Source organism: Oratosquilla oratoria, chromosome 22 (assembly GCF_046742065.1).
Source record: "Oratosquilla oratoria isolate Oo_2021 chromosome 22, ASM4674206v1, whole genome shotgun sequence".
NCBI classification, from domain to species: domain Eukaryota; kingdom Metazoa; phylum Arthropoda; class Malacostraca; order Stomatopoda; family Squillidae; genus Oratosquilla; species Oratosquilla oratoria.
Window position 1 is genome coordinate 59,793,181 of NC_134798.1, and position 22,500 is coordinate 59,815,680.

Consider the following 22,500-nt stretch of genomic DNA (forward strand, 5'->3'; position numbering starts at 1 on the left):
AACATTCCGTGTGACGTCATACTTCATTCCATGTCACATCACACTTATAGTCTGTGCAATCTAACTTGGTGGAAATCTACTGGAATAGACCACCTCAACACGTCACATGGCGTCACATTAAGGTCACACATGAACCATTCCAACTGACGTCATACTCACTCCACTCCGCATGACGTCACACACAATCTAGGCCAAGTCATATCACATATGAAACAAACCATACCAGTAGTAGTAGTAGTAGTAGTAGTAGTAGTAGTAGTAGTAGTAACAGCATTAGTATTAATAGTAGTAGTAAAAGTAGTAGTAGTAGTAGTAGTAACAGCATTAGTATTAATAGTAGTAGTAGTAGTAAAGTATTAGTATTAGTAGTAGTAGTAGTAACAGCATTAGTATTAATAGTAGTAGTAGTAATAGTAGTACTAGTAGTAATATTATCAGTAGTAGCAGCAGTATCAATAATAGTTGTAGTAGTAGTAGTAGTAGTAGTAGTAGTAGTAGTAGTAGTAGCAGTGGCATTAGTAGTAGTAGTAGTAGTAGCAGTGGTATTAGTAGTAGTAGTAATAGTAGTAGTAGTAATAGTAGTAGCAGTAGTAGTAATAGCGGTAGTATTGATAACTGTAGTAGTATTAGTAATAGCAGTAGTATTGATAATAATAGTAGTAGTAGTTGTAGTATAGTAGTTGCAGTAGTAGTAGCAGTAGTAGTAGTAGTAGTAGTAGTAGTAGTAGTAGGTAGTAGTAGTAGTGGTGGTAGAAACATGAGTAAAAATAGTAGTAGTGACTACAGTAATAATATGCATGGCAGTGGTAATAGGGGAAGAAGAAAAAGAGAAAGGGAAAAATAGCAACAGCAAAATTAACAATCTGGCAACCGTCCACATTTCAGCAGTTATAAATCATAAAAAAAAAAATATTGTCAATCCAGACACCGCAAGTAATACACGAGCCATTCCACACTAGTTCTGAATAGAACTGAGATTAGGAAAAAGCACATATTCGTGGAAAGACTTTGCTCTGAATGGCCAAACATCACTTCACACGACCGGGACGCGACAAAGGTTAAATTCCTGTGTTGAAAGCCGGTATTACAACCTTTATGCACAGAACGCATATCCGCTTCGATGGCACAGACCCACCCATCAGACCAACAAACGTTCTGGGGGGAAACGTTCAGACGTTACCTGGGAAACGTTTAAGTGTTAGCAAGAAAACGTTCAAACACAAACTGCGTTCTCTTGCAAGCTTTGGAACCTAAACGACCTTGTGGCCTGATTTTGAGTGTAAAAATACTACAAAGGAGAGGGCTTCTAAGTGTGTTCGTGTGTGTGTGTGTGTGTGTGTGTGTGTGTGTGTGTGTGTGTGTGTGTGTGTGTGTGTGTGTGTGTGTGTGTGTGCGTGTGCACCATTACGTGTACATAAAGGGAGGCCGAGAACAGAAACACGTGTATGTATTTTTGTTAATGACAAGCTACTCTGTTCGCTCGTTGTTTTGCTTGTTCGTTTACGTTTTTATTTTTGTCTGAATTCAACTTTGCTAGACCGAAAGTTATCTTACCATCGTTAGACACACGTGTACACGCACACACACACGCACGCACACACACACACACACACACACACACACACACACACACACACACACACACACACACACAGAAGAGACCTAAAAAAGAAAAGCTTCCTACACAGAGTGATAATTATATGGAACAAATTGGATGAAAAAATAGTGTATGCAAACACAATAAAAGAATTTAAGAGCAAACTTGATCTTGCGAGATACAAAAATGGGTCACTACGAGCATAGCTCCCCTTCCCGTATAATACAACTAGGTAAATACACACACACACACACACACACACACACACACACACACACACACACACACACACACACACACACACACACACACACACACACACACATACACACACACACATTACCCATAGATCGGTCATACGAGCTCTGAGCTCTCTTCCGGGAGGGAAATAGCTGTCGATCGCGAGTCCAACACGTGATCCAAAGACCATGGTGAATCACACACACACACATACATACACACACATATACACACACACACGCACACATACACACACGCACACACACACACACACGCACACACACACACACACACATACACGCACACACTAGTATACATGTACATCCACACTCTCAGTCAGTGCAATGAAAACATGCACAGCTTCATTCTTACGCAAACGAGCCCCGCTTCATGAATTATTCCATCTCGTAAACAAGCCAGCCCTATCAGCACCCCTTTTACCAGACGAACGAGTCACAAAAGATAAACAAAAGCTCACTCGTCGGAATCGTATCAACTCGTGCAAACAGGGAAGTGAAAGTGAGTGCTCAGGTTTGTTGGCCCACTGCAGAACCACCGGCCTGCCCCATGGGGGACGATATTGCCTCTGCACTTCAAATTGAACGTGTCACCCGGCTTGGTAAAATTGTTTGTTTGTTGTCTTGTGCACGTGGAGTGTCCAACATAGCTCCTTTGGTGAGCGAAATCCGAAACCAGTGTAGTCATCAGTTCGACCATTCTACAGCACTTTGTATTCTCCCATCACCGAAATGCAACACTGGTATACCGCACCTCTGATGACCGCCGTTACAGAAAGGGACTGGAAAGCCATGAAAATGCGACTTGAACAGGAAAGTACTATATTGATTGTGCTGTGACAAATACTTAACGACTATGTTCGACAAAGGGCGCAAAACGGCTTCAACGAGGTCTTGGCAGTTCGAAAACCCATTAAGTCCAAAGTTCAATTTAAAAGATGAATAAAAAATAGATCATTAAACAAACAAATAGAATAAATACAAATGGCAATAGAATAAAGTAAAAATGAAAATATATCATCTGGCACTTTCGCGACAGGGTTACAACGCGACCCATGATCGCGGATCTCATCAGTCCTGACAAGGTCGCCAATGTTTACGACCTCGACTCTCCCCGGGCGGATGTCCGTAAAAGCTCTCGCTTGCATCTTTGTTAGGAACACGACTGAGGGTCCATTTCGTGGTGAACGGGTACTCTGCGGCTCGTCACCACGAATCTCATCAATCCTGGCAAGGTCGCCAATGTTTGGCGCGGCCTCCCTCCCGGCTGGATGTCCGCAAAACTCCCCCCGGTTACGCCCTCATTAGAAATCAATTAAGGGCGTGCGATTCTCGACCTCCCCTTGTTTGTCCCCGCCTTTCAGGCACCGGGGGCAGCTCCAAATGACCTCAGTTCGAACCGCAGTTCGCAGTGAGCCTCAATATTTGCATTATTCCGTTTCGCTGATGACATTGCAAAGCTTTGGTCGACCCCTTTGGACTGGAATGCCGGAGGCTTTCGATTTGGTTTCACGCAGTCTCATTATTCCTTGATGCTCTCTTCTTCTCCATCGCCTCTTTCCCTCTCTCTCTCCTTTATTCCACCCTTGATCAACCTCCATGTTTCTTTTCCTACCGCTATCGTTCTCTGTGTGTTTAACCATTTTCGTATGTGTTTTTTTTTTTTCCATTCTATGAGGCTACCTCATAACGTTTCATGGTCTTCTTTGTTCAAACATGTATCATCTCCATTACGCCTGTTCACCTTTATCTCATACTCCTCTTTCTTCTTCCGTTTCCGCTGATACCACGAAACCCATCAAACCCGAACAAACACCAATACTAGAACTGCTCTCCCTCTTTTTCATTCCTGTTTACCTTTCCCCTCTTCCTTCATTCTTTTTCGTTCCCGGACGTTTCACAATCCATTTGTTCTTCTCCTCTCAACCGGGAACCAATAGGCGGCCCTCGGAGGCCCAGGCATCAGTGGGCAGAAGCCCCAACAACGACGAGAGGGCCACGATCCTCGCCACAGATGTTATCGCCAACGCCTCCGACCGCAGCAGAACCAATTGCTCTACGATCCAAAATTTGCCCAAGGTCGTGGGGCTGCTAACACCTTCAATACGATGACTTTTTTATTTATCTATTTATTCATTTTTCTGTAAAAAAACGCACTTTTTTCTCATAAATTTCCCAAGCTGAGCGGTAGGCCCGGGACTTCTGTGCTGTCCTCAGCCTTCTCCTCAACTGAATAAAATCGTCTGTGATTAACTGGAAAGGGGAGGGAGGGGCAATGTAGGGCAGGTTACCGAATTGAGGGGGTCATAGCGATGCCGATGCGCCGCAGTGGAACACAATGGGAGAGCAAAGCAGCAAGAACGCTTCTTGTCCGCAATGAAGCCAAATGCGTAAAGAATAAAGTTAAGAAATAAAAGATGGAGAAAAGGAAAGGAGGAGAATGGGAAGAGGAAGAGGAGGAAAAGAAAGAGGGAGAGGAGGAGGAAGAGGAGTAATAAGAGAGAAGGAGGAAGAGGGAGAGAATATGAGGAAGAAAAGAAGAGAAAAGGGAAGAACACAAGGAAAAGTAGGAATGAGGAAGAAGAGGAGGAAAAGGAGGAAGAGTAGTAATAAGAGAGAAGGAGGAAGAGGGAGAGAATATGAAGAAAGAAGAGAAAAGGGAAGAACATGAGGAAAAGGAGGAATAAAAAAATAATAAGAGGAGGAAGAGTAAGAAGAGGAGGGAGAAGAGGAGGACATGGAAGAGGAGGAGAGAGAGGGGAGAGGAAAAAATAAATTCACCAACTTCACACTGCATCATCGTCATTATCATCGCAATCATTCTTGTTGTTATCACTTCAATCGTCGTCATCATGATCACTGTTACTGTCATGATAATAACCACCGCGATCATCATCATCATCATCATCACTATCACCAGCATCTCTACTAAACTCCAGTAAGACGCCCGTCTCATCCTTGCTACTCAAATACAAAGTCGTATACACATCCAGTACTCTATATTTTCAGTGCGTCTTTCTGTGCGTTATTCCCAAAAATCTCATCATACATATGTGACGTCATCATGACGCCAGCATGGTGACGTCACTCAAATGACATCGTGACGTCATTCAAATGACGTCATCCTATAGTACAGTCGATCTTCATGTATGGTAGAGTATGCTACTCTTAACATGTGGACAGCACTTAATTTCTTTATATATATATACTGTATATATATATATATATATATATATTATATATATATATACATATATGTATATATATATGTCTGCCGCCAGGGGATTTTATTAAGTCAAGAAACTCCTGCCCCGTCATGGCTGATAAATCAACCCCTTTACATAGGGGAAAACGCCGCACTCACCCTTCTCCACCCACGTCGTGAATAATCCCGGCAAGATTCCAGGTAGACTCCGGATCCATCTTTACAGTTTCCAGGCGGATGCGACTTATTTTTTATCTACGCAAGCGCTCCATCGGCCTCGTCCGCATTATTTTTTTTATTTTGGTTGCCGTCAGGTGATTTTATTCATCACGGCATCCTCATCGTCAGCGACGTGGTTCCTTCAGCTCCTTCAGGATTTCAGGACTTCAGGATCCTCAGATCAGGACTTGATCCTCGATGGATGCTTCACTGAGAGAGCTTCCGTGATGACGTCATCATGACGTCATTATTGTTTACATTATCAGCTGACTCTCCCTACACTTCCCTAATGCATATATACATGTGCGTCTATATCTACCTGTGTACGGAGAGCCTCTTAATCATATAATGGAGGCAGCCGGATGAGGCACTCCACTCCCATCCGGAACTCACTGTCCGGGTTAGAAGCCAGGCAGCGAAACACTGGAGAAACTTAGCCTTCAGCTTGTTATATGTGTGTATGGCTACCCATACATGAGGTACAAGTCTTTCTTCTGGTGGGATTTTGAATTCAAGGGCAGTGTTCTCGGTAGAAAAAACATACGAATATACGTGGCACTCTCCTTGCTCTGTGTGTCACTTTGAGACCTTTTGGTCCATATCAAGGTCGGATGCAAAAAAAAAAAAAAAAAAAAAAAAAGGTATGGGAATTCAATGAGCCATGCCCTTGGTTCAACTTCGCCGGTGGCAGGACTCGAACCGCCATCCCCTCGACCTTCACCGCAATTAACGACGTCCTGGTGCCAGGCCATTCTATTCAGCTCTGTGGTACACTCTTTGTGGCAGTGGGGTCACAGCCTATCTTAATTAATTAACATTAATTAATCAATTAATTATTTAATTATTTAACATTAATTAATAAATTATTCTCCGACCTCGGCTTCTTTTCCTGTTGATCAACATTCATCTGACACCCATTTGTTATTATTTTTTTTTAATTTCCATCCATTGTGTTTAATGTTCTCTTCTTAATTAGGTTTACTTTTTCTTCTTCTTCTTCTTTCTTGTTTCATTCATTCTCCCCTCTCGATCATTCTTTCTTCCTCTCTTCCCCCCTTCTTCCTCTGTCTCTCTCTCTGCACTATTACATGATCTCCTCCTCCTCCTCCTTCTTCTTCTTCTTCTTCTTAATCTTCTTCTTCTTCTTAATCTACTTCTTCTTCTTCCTCTTCTTGTCATGGGACTGAGCCTAGCCTCTTTCTCCTCCTCCTCTTTCTCCTTCTTCCTCCTCCTTTTTCTACCACTTCCTCATTTTCTTCCAATTCCCTTTGTTCTCCTTCTTTAACTCTCTTCTTCTCTCTGCTCTTCCATCGTATCTTTCTTTATCGTCTTCCTTTGTTTTTCTTTCTCATTCGTCTCCTCTTCTTCCATCGTTCTCCTCCCCATTCTTCTTTTCTATGCTTCCACATTTCCCCATCCTCCTCCTCCACCTCCTCCTTGAAAGCTCCTTATCACTCCATTTTCCCTCCATTTAGCTCTCCATGATCCTCCCATCTCTTCTTATGCTGCTGCTTCCTCCTCCTCCTCTTAATCTCCCTCCTCCTCCTCCTCCTTCTCCTTCTCCTCCTCCCCACCCAAGGCGAATACAATCATATGACGTTGACCAAAATAAAACAAGTAAACAGTGTCACTTTATCTCTTTGGCTTCCTCCTCCTCCTCCTCCTAATCTCCCTCCTCCTCCTCCTCCTCCTCCCCACCCAAGGCGAATACGATCATATGACGTTGACCAAAATAAAACAAGTAGATAGTGTCATTTCATCTCTTTGGGTACCTAACTCGCCTTGCACGTTTCCCCTACCGTCAGGTGATTTTATTCAGCTGAGGGGGTGGGAAACCTACGTAGAGGAATGATTAACAGAGACCTCAACCCCCTTCCCTCCCTCACTCGCTCCCTCCCCCATCATTCCTCCCTCGAACTGCCAATGTTGCCAGATTGATCATAAGGATAGAAACGCCTGTTAACAACATAAACTACCCACCTCTCTCTTCAACTTCCTCCTCACTCTCCTCCTCCTTCCTTGTTCTTCCTTCTTCCTCTTCCTCTCTCTCCCTCTCCTACTTCATTCCTACCCTCCTTTCTTTAACTTTCTTCTCCCTCTCCTCCTCCTTCTTCCTTCTCCTCCTTTCTTCTTATCCTCCTCCTACCTCCACCACCGCCTTATTTCTTCTCCTACCTCCTTCTCTCTCCTATTCCTCCTATCTCCTCCTTCACTCCTCCCTCACCTTCCTTCTCCACCACAGCATTATTTCCTCTCCTATCTCCTTCTCTCTCCTATTCCTCCTATCTCCTCCTTCACTCCTCCCTCACCTTCCTTCTCCACCACCGCCTTATTTCTTCTCCTACCTCCTTCTCTCTCCTATTCCTCCTATCTCCTCCTTCACTCCTCCCTCATCTTCCTTCTCCACCACAGCATTATTTCCTCTCCTATCTCCTCCTTCACTCCTCCCTCATCTCCTCCTCCTTTCTCCCCCCACTACTCTAACGTATCGCAATGCATATCCGGCTGACTCATTCTTCCTCCAACATCTTCTTCAACAAAAATTGATGCCCCAGCATTCTTCTCCCTCAGACTAATTTCTCAAGCATCCTCTTCTCAGAGATTTTTTTTTCTCCATCACCGTCCTCCTCTCCCTCCTCCCACTCCACCTCCTTCCACTCTTCCACCACTTCCTCCTTCTCTTCCTTCCCCTCCCCCTCTTCCACCACCTCCTTTTTCTCTCGTTCCAGCCTTTCTTTCCCCTTCCTCTCTTACGCCACCTCCTCCTCCTCCTCCTCCTCCTCCTCCTCTCACCCCAGAGGAAGTCCATTTACAGCGGAAGTTCTTAAGGTCGATGTTCCACACCATGAAAGGACATTTTGAACCTTAATGGTGGCATTAGTAGGGCATTATGGTCACATGGTGTAAGATGAGATGCAAAAAGTGGAGGAGTCGGGGGAGAGGGAAAGAGGATTGGAGGAAGGAATGAAGGAACGATGGAGGAAAAGAAGGAAAGCGAAGGCAGAAAGAAAATATGTAATATACATACATATACATTTGTGTAAATACATATGCATACATACATACATATGTAAGTATATATACACATATGTATGTATATATACATATATATACTGTAAAGATGGCTAGTTGTACGCTTATTATTTTCCATATACATATACCTTACTATGAACTTATTCTCCAGTGAAAGGAGATTTATGACTTCACTGTAGGTAGTGATTTGATCGTGATTTCGGGTACAAAGTATATACATATATTTGTATATATACATATACATATACATACTGTGCCTCATTAAAAGTGATGGCTAGTTGTTATTATTTTCCATATACCTTACTATGGACTTATTCTCCAGTGAAAGGAAATTTATTACTTTACTGCAGGTGCTCAGATAAGAAGGAGGGTGGAGGGGTGTGGAGTGTATTCAGGGATGGAATGGGTGGAAATGATTTTATGTCTTTCCCTTTTTGGCTACCTCCCTTGTAAGGGGGAAAAAGCCTTGGTATATGTATGTATGTAGTTATTAGATCGTGATTTTGAGTACAAGGACCTTCAATAGCTTGGAATATTCTTTCTCTGTGGGTAGGGAAGAGTCTTCCGATGAATGGTGTGATGGTATTTCTTTTTATATGATAGAGTTCTTACATGCTCGTCAGTGGGGGAAGTTACCGGATAATTGGGAGAGGTTACAGGGTAACTGGGAGAGGTTACTGGAGACTGGGCAAGGACGGGTTGTCATATCCTTGGGGTTTTTGACGAAATGTCATATGCTTGGTTTTGTGGCGTTTTGTCCCATACTAGGGTTTGTGGTGTTTTGTCCCATACTTGGGTTTGTGGCGGTTTGTCGCATACCTGGAAGGGCCTTGATGTCCTCTGCTTGTATGTTTAGGTTTGGGCTCAACTCTGGTATATAATGCATCTAAGACTGAGAGGCGTCTATCGTCTGTACATACGAGTATACATCCATACATATATATATATGCATATACATATATATATATATATATATATATATATATATATGTACATAATAGCTTAAAAGCCGCTCTCACAAACTGCATTTTAATAAGCTCCTGTGGAGAGCTGTAAGGGCCTTTGGTCCTTGAATAATCTGAAATGCACACTCGAAAGTAAAACTATTAAGCATTAAGCTGCACAATGACAATCTTATTTAATTTTCAAAACTTAAAGTATCACATGACACCACTGTTGGTTTCCAGGTTTAAACAATTATATGTTGCAAGGCATTTACGGTAAGTCAGCAGGATAGACAACATTCTTTGCTTTGCCGTTACGAGTGAAGATGAAGAGGTTTCTTCCAGCGCCAACATAGGGTCGCGGACACACACACACACACACACACACACACACACACACACACACAGATACAATTTCGCATGATCCCATATCATGGTTACGGACTCTTTTGTGTTGTCCCCGGCCACCAAGGTCGTGATGTCCGCAGCCGGATTACCGGGGTTGAGCCGATTCCTAAAAGGTATAATTTGCCGGACGTGGGACGTATATGTGGGGGGTCAGGGACAGACATAAGATACACTTTTGTATTATTAACTATTATTATTATTATTATCATCATTAATATTGTTATATTATTATCATTATTGTTATATTATTATTATTGTCGGTATATTATTATAATTATTATTGTTATTATTATCATTATTATTATCATTATTATTATCATTATTATTATCATTGGTATTAATATTATCTATTAATTAATATTATTATTATTATCATTATGATTGGTATTGTTTTTTATTATTATTATATTAATTATCTTTAACACTTATTATTACAGTACTATTATTATTATCATTAATATTATCATTGTTATCATTACCATCCTTATCATCATTTACATACATATATATATATATATATATATATATTTATATATGTATATACCTTATATATATATATATATATATATATGTATGTACTGTATATATATATATATACATATATAAATATATATACATATATTCGTAAATAGCTGGAGTCCAGGAACCATTTTTATGGGAGAAAGTATACGCTGGACTCTGAAGACGAACCCCGGACAGGGTTCGAAACGTCGGAATAAATTGACGAACGTCGAGTCCAGCGTATACTTTCCCCCATAAAAGAAAAAATATATATATATATATATGTATATGTATATAATATATATATATATATATATGTATATGTATATAATATATATATATAAATGTATATCTATATATATATAGATATATATATAAACATCATATATGCATACATATATATTTGTATATGAGCTTATATTCACCACCATATCCGCCCGGTAATTAAGCTCTGCAAACAGGCGCACAGCGTATCTGTCTCCAGAATCAGAAAGAAGCCTAAATTGCTTTCCTTTCTCAGTTTTTATTTTTTACAATTTATTTTCTCTTTATTGTCAGCTTCAAAATGTCTTTTTTTAATCATGAAAACTTCTTCCATGAGCCAAGCCGCCCGTGGGAATTCCACGAACACGACCAGCAGAGTGACGTCATTGTACGTCAGGCAGGGTGCATGGATAATCGTTGTTATAATTGACAATTCCGTGAAATGTTCTTCAATAAATTGAAACTGGCGACGGGGCGTTTCTAGACTACGATCAATTTCTAGGTTCGGTATCGTGAAAGCGTCTGTCAGTTTCCTTAGGAAGACAGTTATACAAGTTCTGCTGTATTTACTCTTATCAAGAACATGTTCTGTCGGCTGTCAGGTTATAGAAGAGTCGTTGCTACTGTCAATGACCCTAACAGGGATTTGGAACAAATTACCCTAAAGGAAGTTCTTTTTGACGTGAAGAATTATATAGAAATTGTGAAGTGTGCTTTTGTATATTATATCATATTATATTACACACACACACACACACACACACATATATATATATATTATATATATATATATATATATATATATATATGATATATATATATATATATACATATATGTATGTATGCATACATACATACATATACCAAAGGCTTTTTCCCCCTTACAAGGGAGGTAGCCAAGTCCAAAGGCATACTTCCACTCCCACCCATTTCATCCCCACCCACTCCACTCCCATCCACCACCCCTCCCCCTCATCATCTTTATATATGTATACATACATACATATATATACCAAAGGCTCTTTTCCCCTTTACACGGGAGGTAGCCAAAAAGAAAAAGGCATAGAAACCACTCTTACCCATCCATCCCCTACATACTCCACTCCCCTCCACCCTCCTCCCTCCCTCACATCTTGGCACCTCTTGGATGACGGGTCATCCCTGCATCCCATCCACTGCCCTGGGTCAGAAGCAAGGCCGCAGGACACAGCACATTCACAGCAAGGCCGCTTCATGAATTCGGCGACCCCCCCCTCTCCGTCCCCTCATGCAGAAAAGGAGAAGACGGGGAGAAATCCCTTTGGGCTGCGAAATCCCTTCGAGCTGTATATATATACTGTATATACATATATATATATATATACATATATATATATACATATATACAATATATATATATACATATATACATATATATATATATATATATATATATATATATATGATGGGATCCATTCAAGTGTCCGCAGGCCATAGAACAGTACTCCCGTTTTCCTCCGCCTTGATGAAGAAGACTGCCTGCTTAGTGGGGACCCCTCAGGAGCAGTGGGCGAACCTCATTACACGTTATCACCAGGAGGCTCGTCGTTGAGAATCACCTCTCTCTCTCTCTCTCTCTCTCTCGCTCTCTCTTTTCTTCTTGTGTTTTACTTATTTATCTTATCTATTTATTCTATTTAATGAATTTGTTTATTTATTTATCTATTTGTTTTTAGGGTCTTGTCCATAGACATATCTAATACATTCCATGACTTGCTCATCTTTTCTATTAATTCGGGGGGTGCCTCATGAATACTAAAAAATAAATAAACGAATAGAGAAATAAATTAAATAAAAATTATAAAATAAAATCTGATAAACCATGGAACAGGTTGCTCTGTTTGTGAGCGACAGCATTTCTCTGTTTTTTTTTTTTTTTTTTTTTTTTTTGGCTCAAACTTGGGATGATAATTTCTGCTTTGATTCTGCAGACGTTGCCCCGCCCCCTCCTCATGGGCCGTGTTTTATTCATGCCTCTTAGTTGGAATAACTTCCATAACAGTTTTCATTTCCAGTCTTCTTATGGCTCCACACTCAGAGAATTTAAAAGTTGGGAACCCTATTGTCTTAATGCGCGCTGCGCTCCGGAGACGACTCTTAGCTTAAACAAAGCTGTTTCGACTCTCGTCCTTTAAGTTCCACTTGGTCCTCCTCCTCTTCTTCTTCTTCTTCTTCCTCTTCTTCTTCTTCTTCTTGGAACTCGTCCGCTCTCATCAGGAGGCTAATTGCTTTCGTCGTCCCGTTTCTAGACTACCTCGGGAGCTTCTGCGTCAGGAGGTTCCTGAAGGAGTCTTGTTAGTGCTCTGTGACGATTCCTTAAATGTGCAAGGAATTTTTTTTTTTTTTTTTTTTTTTTTTGACTCCGGTAAGACCTCTGTTTTTGCACGTTACCAAAAACTTCTGCAGGAGTGTGGCGCATTTTCTTAACCACCAGATTTATCCCTTACGGTATATATCCTGTCCAGGGCAGTGGACAGGATGCAGGGATGACCCGTCATCCAAGAGGTGCTAAGATAAGAGGGAGGGAGGTGGGTGGAGGGGAGTGGAATATATAGGAAATGGAATGGGTGGGAGTGGTTTCTATGCCTTTATCTTTTTGGCTACCCCCCGTGTAGGGGAAAAAGCCTTTGGTATATGTATGTATGTATATGTTCTTTTCTTCCTAACCCCTTTCCCCTCCCCCCCCGGCTCAAAATTCGATTCCACATTCTGTAAACCTACAGCTGCTGTCGAGGACGACCGCTGGTCTTTTCCCAAGCTCTGCACTTCATCAGGTGTCGTGTCTCACCTGGTTGGTTCTGTTACCTAAACTGACTCATTACTTCCAACAAGGAGGTTATGTTTTTGGGCTTGTCTGTCTGTTATTTGTTTGTCTTTTACGCAAAAATATATACATATATACATACATACATACATGCACACACACACACACACACACATATATATATATATATATATATTATATATATATGTGTGGCCCAACTTGTATTTGTGTCCATATGAGCACACATGCGTATATATATACACATGAATTTCTCATTAACCATTAGTCCTTCCCCACAACATGTATGCATACATATATATATATATATATTTATATATATATATATACATATATATATATATATACATACATGACCTCTTCGACCAGTGCACGGCGAGTCGCACTAATGATCCTCGCTTGACATCACAAAGAAGAGCCGTGCATCGGAAGCTCTCGTCAACAGACTCTCCCGAAGTCGAGACCCTCTCCCGAAGTCGAAACCTCGAGGACTCTTGCGTTTCTTCGGCTCCACCCTTCTTCGGGTTCGCTGACTATCAAGGGAGTGATGTACACACACACACACTCTCACCATTTACGGATTTGAACGCTTGGGAGAGTGCCAATGGGAGGGGTCTATCCTCCCAGCCTCTTGGCACTCCGAAGGTGGCTCTCGCCGAGGGCCAAATCTCGAAAGTGTTATGAACGGGGAAAGGGGGATGGGTGAGGCGTTAGTACCTGTGGGTTCGCTAATCGTCAATTTTTTTTTTTTTTTTATCTTTTTCTCACATTTTTCTTTCTTTATCCAAACCTTCCTTCTCCTTTCATTTGTTTTTTTTTTTTTTTTTTTTTTTTTGGTCTTCCTCTCGTCTCTTCCCTGATCCTGGTCTTTCTTCGCCTTTCTCTCCTCGCTTGTCCTCTTTCTGTCTGCATCCAAACCTTCCTTTTCCTTTCACACGTTTCTTCTTTTTCTTGTCTTCCTTTCGTATCTTCCCTGATCCTGGTCTTTCTTCGCCTCCTCTCCTCGCTAGTTCCCACGCGATTTCCTCCTCTTGCATGCGAGGGAATGGGTTGAAGGCGACAACAGCCGCAGGATTAAGAGGACACAACACACCCGTACGGGACCTTGACCTCATACGTCACCGTAGGTAATGGTTTAGGGATTAACCTTAACCCCTTTCAGGATGAGGTCCAATCATCAGCTGAGCAGAATCGCCTGACGACAATCTGAGTCGCTGCAGGGAAAGGTTAGCCACACGAAGGAGCGTGTTGTAACACAACGATAAGAAAACATCGGTACAAGGATTACCCATAACTTACAAGTCAAAGGGTGAGTGCGGCTATGAGATGCAATGACGTCTAAATGATGGACTGACTCACCCATGTTAAACAAAGATAATACATAAATAAATGATTATTAGATTAGATAAATAAATCTAATAAATAGACCAAGAAAAAATATATATACAAATTTCGACCCTCGTGCAGGTGGGAAGAAGGTTGTTTTTCCTCTGAAATCCATTTGCACAGGACCTCTCTGGCTCGCCTCACACCTTCCCCCACCTCAGCGGCTGAGGAGAAAACCCGAACTAATTTGCGGGTTACGCCCTTCTTGCCCCGAACCGCGACTCGCATGACGCGAAAGCGAATTACCGGGCCCGGATCCAGGACCCACTTCCAGGACCGGATATTCACTCGGGCCCCCTTCAACGCGGCGACGCTCCCCCTCGGCGCGTCCTTGATTCTAGCGAAGGGACACGCGATGTCGGTCAGCTGATTGGTGGGCTCTGGACTGAAAGGGGTCTTGATGGAGCGAGACCCCACTTGAGGTCGGAGTCCAAGTCCTCAACTGGAATAGAATCCGTGAGAGAGAGGAGAGAAATAGACAGAGATATAGATAGATGTAGAGTGTGAATGAGTGAATAAGAGAGAGAGAGAGAGAGAGAGAGAGAGAGAGAGTGGGGGGAGAGGGGAGAGATGTCACCCAGCACTTACGCTCCATGCTGCGACGAGGAGTATTAAGTTATGGTGGAGGAGGTGGATGGAGGGGGGAGCGTTTCACTCTGAAGGATTCGCAAGAATTATGCTTCGAACCTAATGGGCGGCGAGGCGCGGGGGGGGGGGGAGGAGGGGGATGAGAGGGGAAGGGGAGATAGGATGAAGGATTAAGACAAGGAAACGGAGAGAGAGGGAGAAGGCACTAGAGGAAGGGGGGAGAAGGGAGAAGGCGAAGGGGAAAGGTGGGAGAAGGGAAGGGAACGGAAGGGAAGGGAAAGGAAGGGAAGGGGGAGGTAGGATGAAGGATTAAGATAAGGAAACAGAGAGAGAGGGAGAAGGCACCACGGAAAGGGGGGAGAAGGGAGAAGAGAAGGGAAGGGAAGGGAAGGGAAGGGAAGAGGCAGGATGGAGTAAGACAAGGAAAGGGTGAGCGGGGAGAAGGAGAAAAGGAAGGGGAGGGGAAGGGAGGGGAAGAGTAAAAGGGAGAAGGTGGAAGGGGACGGAAAAGGAGGGAAGAGGTAGGATGGAGTGAAATAGGGAAAGGGAGTTGGGAAAGAAGACGGAAGGAAAGGGGAGGGGAGTGAGAAGGAAAGGGGAAGAGGGAACGGGAGGAGGAGAGGAGGCAAGGGGAAAAGAGAGAAGAAGAGACGAGAGAGGAGAGGAGAAACAAGTTGCTCTGAAAAATTCATAGATGGAAAGATGTTACGAGTGGAGTTCCTCAGGGTTCCGGTCTAGAGCCACTTCTGTTCGTAGTATATATAAACGAACTAGACAGAGACATTTAATTTACATTTGTTGATAGTAATAAGTTGTGCGGAATGGCAAATGATCACTTGAATCAACTAGATACTCAAGAAGATTTAAACAAACGAGAGGAGTGGTCTTAAAAATAGATTATGAAATTCAACACATGTGTAAAGTTATGCACGTAGGTTGAAATGATATCTTAAACATCTCAGCCCCGTATTTTCGCCTCAGAGAAATTAAATAAGATACTGGAATTGGTGGAGTAATATTTCGACTTCAAAATACAGCCATTATGAACCACTTATATATATATATATATATATATATATATATATATATATATATATATATATATATATATATCTCACAACAAAGATATGTAGCACATTTGTAAAATAATACTGATGACCCACTTTCGGAGAAGAATAAGCGAAGATATATATATATATATATATATATATATATATATATATATATATATATATATATATATATATATATATACATACATCAATGGTCCACCTATACTTAGGATAAGTTATGAATCCCAAATCTCATAAAAATGATCAGTTGGAAAAGGTACAGCGGCGAGCCACAAAAACCCATACTAAATATAAGAAACAGATCAGAGAAAAAAATATATGTATCAGAACTCTCAAAATAATAATAATAATAATAATAATAATAATAATGATAATAATAATGATAAAAATAATAATGATAATAATAATGATAAAAATGATGATAATAATAATGATAATAATAATAGTAGTAAATAAAATAAAAGGAGATTGCTAACATGAAAGCTGAAAATATTTTCACATTAGACTCTAAGAAGAAGAAAAAAGACAAAGATCTCGGGTTGCCATGACGTAGGTTCACCCCGGAAATAGGTGAAAATTATTTCGCCAACTGCGTTGTCATTGAACGAAATAAGATCTATCCCAGGCACCTGAATGCATTACGGTTCAAATTTTGAACATTCAATTGGTTAAAAGCTTAAGCAATATTTTTTTTTTTTTTTTTTTTTTTTTTGCGTCCGACCTCATCAGGACTGAAAGTGTGTTTCATCATTGTAACATATTGAGGAGAGGAGAAGAGAGGAGAGCGGAGGAGGAGAAGAGAGGAGAGGAGTGAAGAGGAGAGAGGAGAGGAGAATAAGAGAAAAGAGAAGAGGAGAAGAACAGAGGAGAGAGAGAGGAGTGGCAAGAGAGGAGGAGAAAAGAGAAGAGGAGAATAACAGAGGAGAAAGAGGAGTGAAAAGAGAGAAGAGGGGAGAAGAGAAGAGAGGAGGAGTGGAGGAGGAGAAGAGAGGAGGAGATGAGTGAAGAGGAGAGAGGAGAGGAGAATAAGAGAAAAGAGAAGAGGAGAAGAAGAGAGGAGAGAAAGAGGAGTGAAAAGAGAGGAGAGGAGAAGAGAAAAGAAAAGAGGAGAAGAACAGAGGAGAGAAAGAGGAGTGAAAAGAGAGGAGAGGAGGGGAGAAGAGAAGAGAGGATGAGTGGAGGAGGAGAAGAGAGGAGGAGAGGAGTGAAGAGGAGGAGAGAGGAGAATAAGAGAAAAGAGAAGAGGAGAAGAACAGAGGAGAGAAAGAGGAGTGAAAAGAGAGGAGGAGAAAAGAAAAGAGGAGAAGAACAGAGGAGAGAAAGAGGAGTGAAAAGAGAGGAGAGGAGGGGAGAAGAGAAGAGAGGAGGGGGGGAGAAGAGAAGAGAGGAGGAGTGGAGGAGGAGAAGAGAGGAGGAGAGAGGAGAGGAGAATAAGAGAAAAGAGAAGAGGAGAAGAACAGAGGAGAGAAAGAGGAATAAAAAGAGAAGAGAGGAGGAGAAGAGAAAAGAGAAGAGGAGAAAAACAGAGGAGAGAAAGAGGAGTGAAAAGAGAGGAGAGGAAGGGAGAAGAGAAGAGAGGAGGAGGGGAGAAGAGAAGAGAGGAGGAGTGGAGGAGGAGAAGAGAGGAGGAGAGAGGAGAGGAGAATAAGAGAAGAAACAAGAGGAGAAGAACAGAGGAGAGAAAGAGGAATGAAAAGAGAGGAGAGGAGGACAAGAGAAAAGAGAAGAGGAGAAGAACAGAGGAGAGAAAGAGGAGTGAAAAGAGAGGAGAGGAGGGGAGAAGAAAAGAGAGGAGTGGAGGAGGAGAAGAGAGGAGGAGAGGAGTGAAGAGGAGAAGAGAGGAGGAGAGGAGTGAAGAGGAAGATAGAGGAGAGGAGAATAAGAGAAAAGAGAAGAGGAGAAGAACAGAGGAGAGAAAGAGGAGTGAAAAGAGAGGAGAGGAGGAGAAGAGAAAAGAGAAGAGGAGAGGAACACATGAGAAAGAGGAGTGAAAAGAGAGGAGAGGAGGAGAAGAACACAGGAGAACAGAGGAGAGAAAGAGGAGTGAAAAGAGAGGAGAGGAGAATAAGAGAAGGGAGAAGAGAAGAAAAGGAGTAGAGAGGAGAGAAAGAGGAGAGGAGAAGAGAGGAGAAGAGTGGAGAGAGACAGAAGAGGAGAAGAGAGACATGCGATGATGAAGGAATAAAAAAAAGATGAGAAAAAGGAGGACTGGGCGTAGCAGGAAGAGGAAGAGAGTGCAAAGGAAGAGGGAAGAGAGGAGGAACGAGTACAGATGAGGAGGGGAGAGTTGGGAGTAAAGGGGGGGGGGAGAACGGGGGAGAAATTAGCTGGGGGAGAGCTCCTTGTTTAGTAGTTCTTTATCATGTGATTCTCCAACATTTTCCCCTTCAAGCCAAAGTTTTCCTACCAAGTTGAAAATCGGCTTACAAACACATCTCCTGGTGCTCGGTTGTGTACACCGCGACCAACTTTTTCCTACTTTGGTCTTTAAGAGGCCCCTCAAAAAAAAAAAAAAAAAAAAAAAACGAAATTTTGATAAGTGGGTCAGCATGTCCGTGTGGTGGTGGTGATGGGGGTGGAAGGGGGGTTCGGTTGGACAACTTCCACGTAAACTTGGTAAGACTACCAGTCGAAGTTTATAAGGTTCCCCCTCAGGAGCCTCGAATGGACTTAAGCGTTATGTGTAAACTCCTTACATCGATTTTCATTGCGCGGGGCTCTCGGGAGCCGAAGACCCAACTTTTGGCCTGGGGGGGGGGGACGCCAGAACCCTCCAGAGGCTCTTCCTGCCACCGGCGGACTCTTCCAGCGAGGGAGAAAGAACCCAAGGGGGGAAATTGCGAGGGGCTCTGGGGAGACGAGGACCCAACTTTTGGCCTTGGGGGGGAGGGCAGAACCCTCCAGAGGCTCTTCCGGCCACCGGCGGACTATTCCAGCGAGGGAGAAAGAGCCTAAGGGGGGAAATTGCGCGGGGGCTCTCGGGAGCCGAAGACCCAACTTTTGGCCTTCGGGGGGGAGGACAGAACCTTCCAGAGGACTCTTCCAGCGAGAAAGAAAAAGCCCAAGGGGGGAAATTGTGCGGGGCTCTCGGGAGTCGAAGACCCAACTTTTGGGCTTCGGGGGGAGGACAGAACCCTGTAGAGACTCTGGCGGCCACCAGCACACTCTTCCGGCGAGGGAGAAAGAGCCCAAGGGGGGGAATTGCGCGGGCCCTCGGGAGCCGAAGACCAAACTTTTGGCCTTTGGGGGGAAGGACAGAACCCTCCAGAGGGTCTTCCGGCCACCAGCAGACTCTTCCGGCGAGGGAGAAAGAGCCCAAGGGGGGAAATTGCGCGGGCCCTCAGGAGTCGAAGACCCAACTTTTGGCCTTCGGGAGGGAGGACAGAACCCTCCAGAGGGTCTTCCGGCCACCGAAGGACTCTTCCGGCGAGAGAGAGAGAGAGAGAGAGAGAGAGAGAGAGAGAGAGAGAGAGAGAGAGAGAGAGAGAGAGAGAGAGAGAGAGAGAAAAGTCCGAGGGGAAAAATGTATAAAGGAATATAAGAATGTACTTGTGAGATAATGCATCTATTTTCGTGGAGATGAGGAGAGAGGAGAGGGGTTTGCCATACATTGAAGCTGTGGGGGTGAACCAACTCCTGCTTGCCAGGCCCTCCTGTGGAAGAGTTGTGCCTCGCTGCACTGACTGTGACCCGAGTAGTGAGGCTGGGTCAGGGTGGCCTTCTTCACCATCGAGGTGGTCGTGTTGTTTTCGTTTACTTGTAAAGTGGGTCTATGTTCTAAATCGGCTAGCCTTCTTCAAAGAGGGAAAGGAATTTTGGCCTTTTTGTATGTGTACATGTACAGTATATACATCATTCACATATAATGCTCTGCTGCAGTTTATATCTATATCCACTATGAGAACGTCTCTTGTGAACATTCCTTTTTTAATTGGAGATTTCACCAAGTGCAAAGACACTCGAAGCTTGCTGGCTGAGCGGATTAGGGGGTCGTTACTTGCGGCGAAGGTCGAGGTGAGGGCGGTTCGAATCCTGCCACCGGCGAAGTTGAACCAAGGGCATGGTTTAGTAAATTTCACGCTACAAAAACCCTCTGTAAGGGGCCCCATCCTAGCCTCCCGATAGAAGAGGGGGGGGAGTGTGTGACGTTAAACCATATCAACACAAAGACACTCCCTTCTCCTGAAACCACATGAAATCACATTTCCCCTCTCAAGCTTGTGTTACTTTCAGGTTAGCCCATTCTTTTGATACAGACTTCATCCTTTTTGACTTTGCACTCTCTTGTTTCTACTTCCCCTCGTGACATTGATTTATTTTTGCAAGACTCTGCGGTCTGTTTTGACCGCGAAGCTTTGTTACTCCAACCACACAACAAGAGGCGCTCTTTGTATATGTCCTTTGTTTTTGTTATCTCTCTCACAAAAAAAAAAAAAAAAAAAAAAGAGTTTATAAGGTTCCCCCTCAGGAGCCTCGAATGGACTTAAGCGTTATGTGTAAACTCCTTACATCGATTTTCATTGCGCGGGACTCTCGGGAGCCGAAGACCCAACTTTTGGCCTTCGGGGGGGAGGACAGAACCTTCCAGAGGGTCTCCGGCCACCAGCACACTCTTCCGGCGAGGGAGAAAGAGCCCAGGGGGGAAATTGCGCGGGACTCTCGGGAGCCGAAGACCCAACTTTTGGCCTTGGGGGGGGAGGACAGAACCATCCAGAGGACTCTTCCAGCGAGAAAGAAAAAGCCCAAGGGGGGAAATTGTGCGGGGCTCTCGGGAGTCGAAGACCCAACTTTTGGGCTTCGGGGGGAGGACAGAACCCTGTAGAGACTCTGGCGGCCACCAGCACACTCTTCCGGCGAGGGAGAAAGAGCCCAGGGGGGAAATTGCGCGGGACTCTCGGGAGCCGAAGACCCAACTTTTGGCCTTTGGGGGGGAGGACAGAACCCTCCAGAGGGTCTTCCGGCCACCAGCAGACTCTTCCGGCGAGGGAGAAAGAGCCCAAGGGGTGAAATTGCGCCGGCCCTCAGGAGTCGAAGACCCAACTTTTGGCCTTCGGGAGGGAGGACAGAACCCTCCAGAGGGTCTTCCGGCCACAGACGGACTCTTCCGGCGAGAGAGAGAGAGAGAGAGAGAGAGAGAGAGAGAGAGAGAAAAGTCCGAGGGGAAAAATGTATAAAGGAATATAAGAATGTACTTGTGAGATAATGCATCTATTTTAGTGGAGATGAGGTGAGGGGAGAGGGGGTTTGCCATACATTGAAGCTGTGGGGGTGAACCAACTCCTGCTTGCCAGGCCCTCCTGTGGAAGAGCTGTGCCTCGCTGCACTGACTGTGACCCGAGTAGTGAGGCGGGGTCAGGGTGGCCTTCTTCACCATCGAGGTGGTCGTGTTGTTTTTGTTTACTTGTAAAGTGGGTTTATGTTCTAAATCGGCTACCCTTCTTCAAAGGGGGAAAGGAATTTTGGCCTTTTTGTATGTGTACATGTACAGTATATACATCATTCACATATAATGTTCTGCTGCAGTTTATATCTATATCCACTATGAGAACGTCTCTGTGAACATTCCTTTTTTAATTGGAGATTTCACCAAGTACAGAGACACTCGAAGCTCGCTGGCTGAGCGGGTTAGGGGGTCGTTAGTTGCGGCGAAGGTCGAGGTGAGGGCGGTTCGAATCCTGCCACCGTACAAAAACTCTCTGTGAGGGGCACCGTCTTAGCCTCCCGATAGAGGGGGGGGGTGTGACGTTAAACCATATCAACACAAAGACACTCCCTTCTCCTGAAACCACATGAAATCACATTTCCCCTCTCAAGCTTGTGTTACTTTCAGGTTAGCCCATTCTTTTGATACAAACTTCATCCTTTTTGACTTTGCACTCTCCTGTTTCTACTTCCCCTCGTGACATTGATTTATTTTTGCAAGACTCTGCGGTCTGTTTTGACCGCGAAGCTTTGTTACTCCAACCACACAACAAGAGGCGCTCTTTGTATATGTCCTTTGTTTTTGGTATCTCTCACACAAAAAAAAAAAAAAAAAAAAAAAAAAAAAGTCCTTTCCATTTCACCTGTCTATTGTCTATCCAGAACTATGATAGCTTTTCCTCAATTTCGGTACGATAGATTTTATTACTCTCGTAAACATCCATTCCGGCTTTGTTCCCTTTGTGTCGAAATCTCTCCCCTTTTAAGTGAAACATGCATCGC

At 43.5% G+C, this 22,500-nt stretch overlaps 1 protein-coding gene across 4 annotated transcripts in view; it reads right to left on the reverse strand.

The window, feature by feature from the left end:
• The window catches only part of LOC143037633 (glutamate-gated chloride channel-like), a 186,830-nt gene that overhangs the window by 148,858 nt on the left and 15,472 nt on the right, over window positions 1–22,500 (reverse strand). The window lies entirely within an intron of this gene.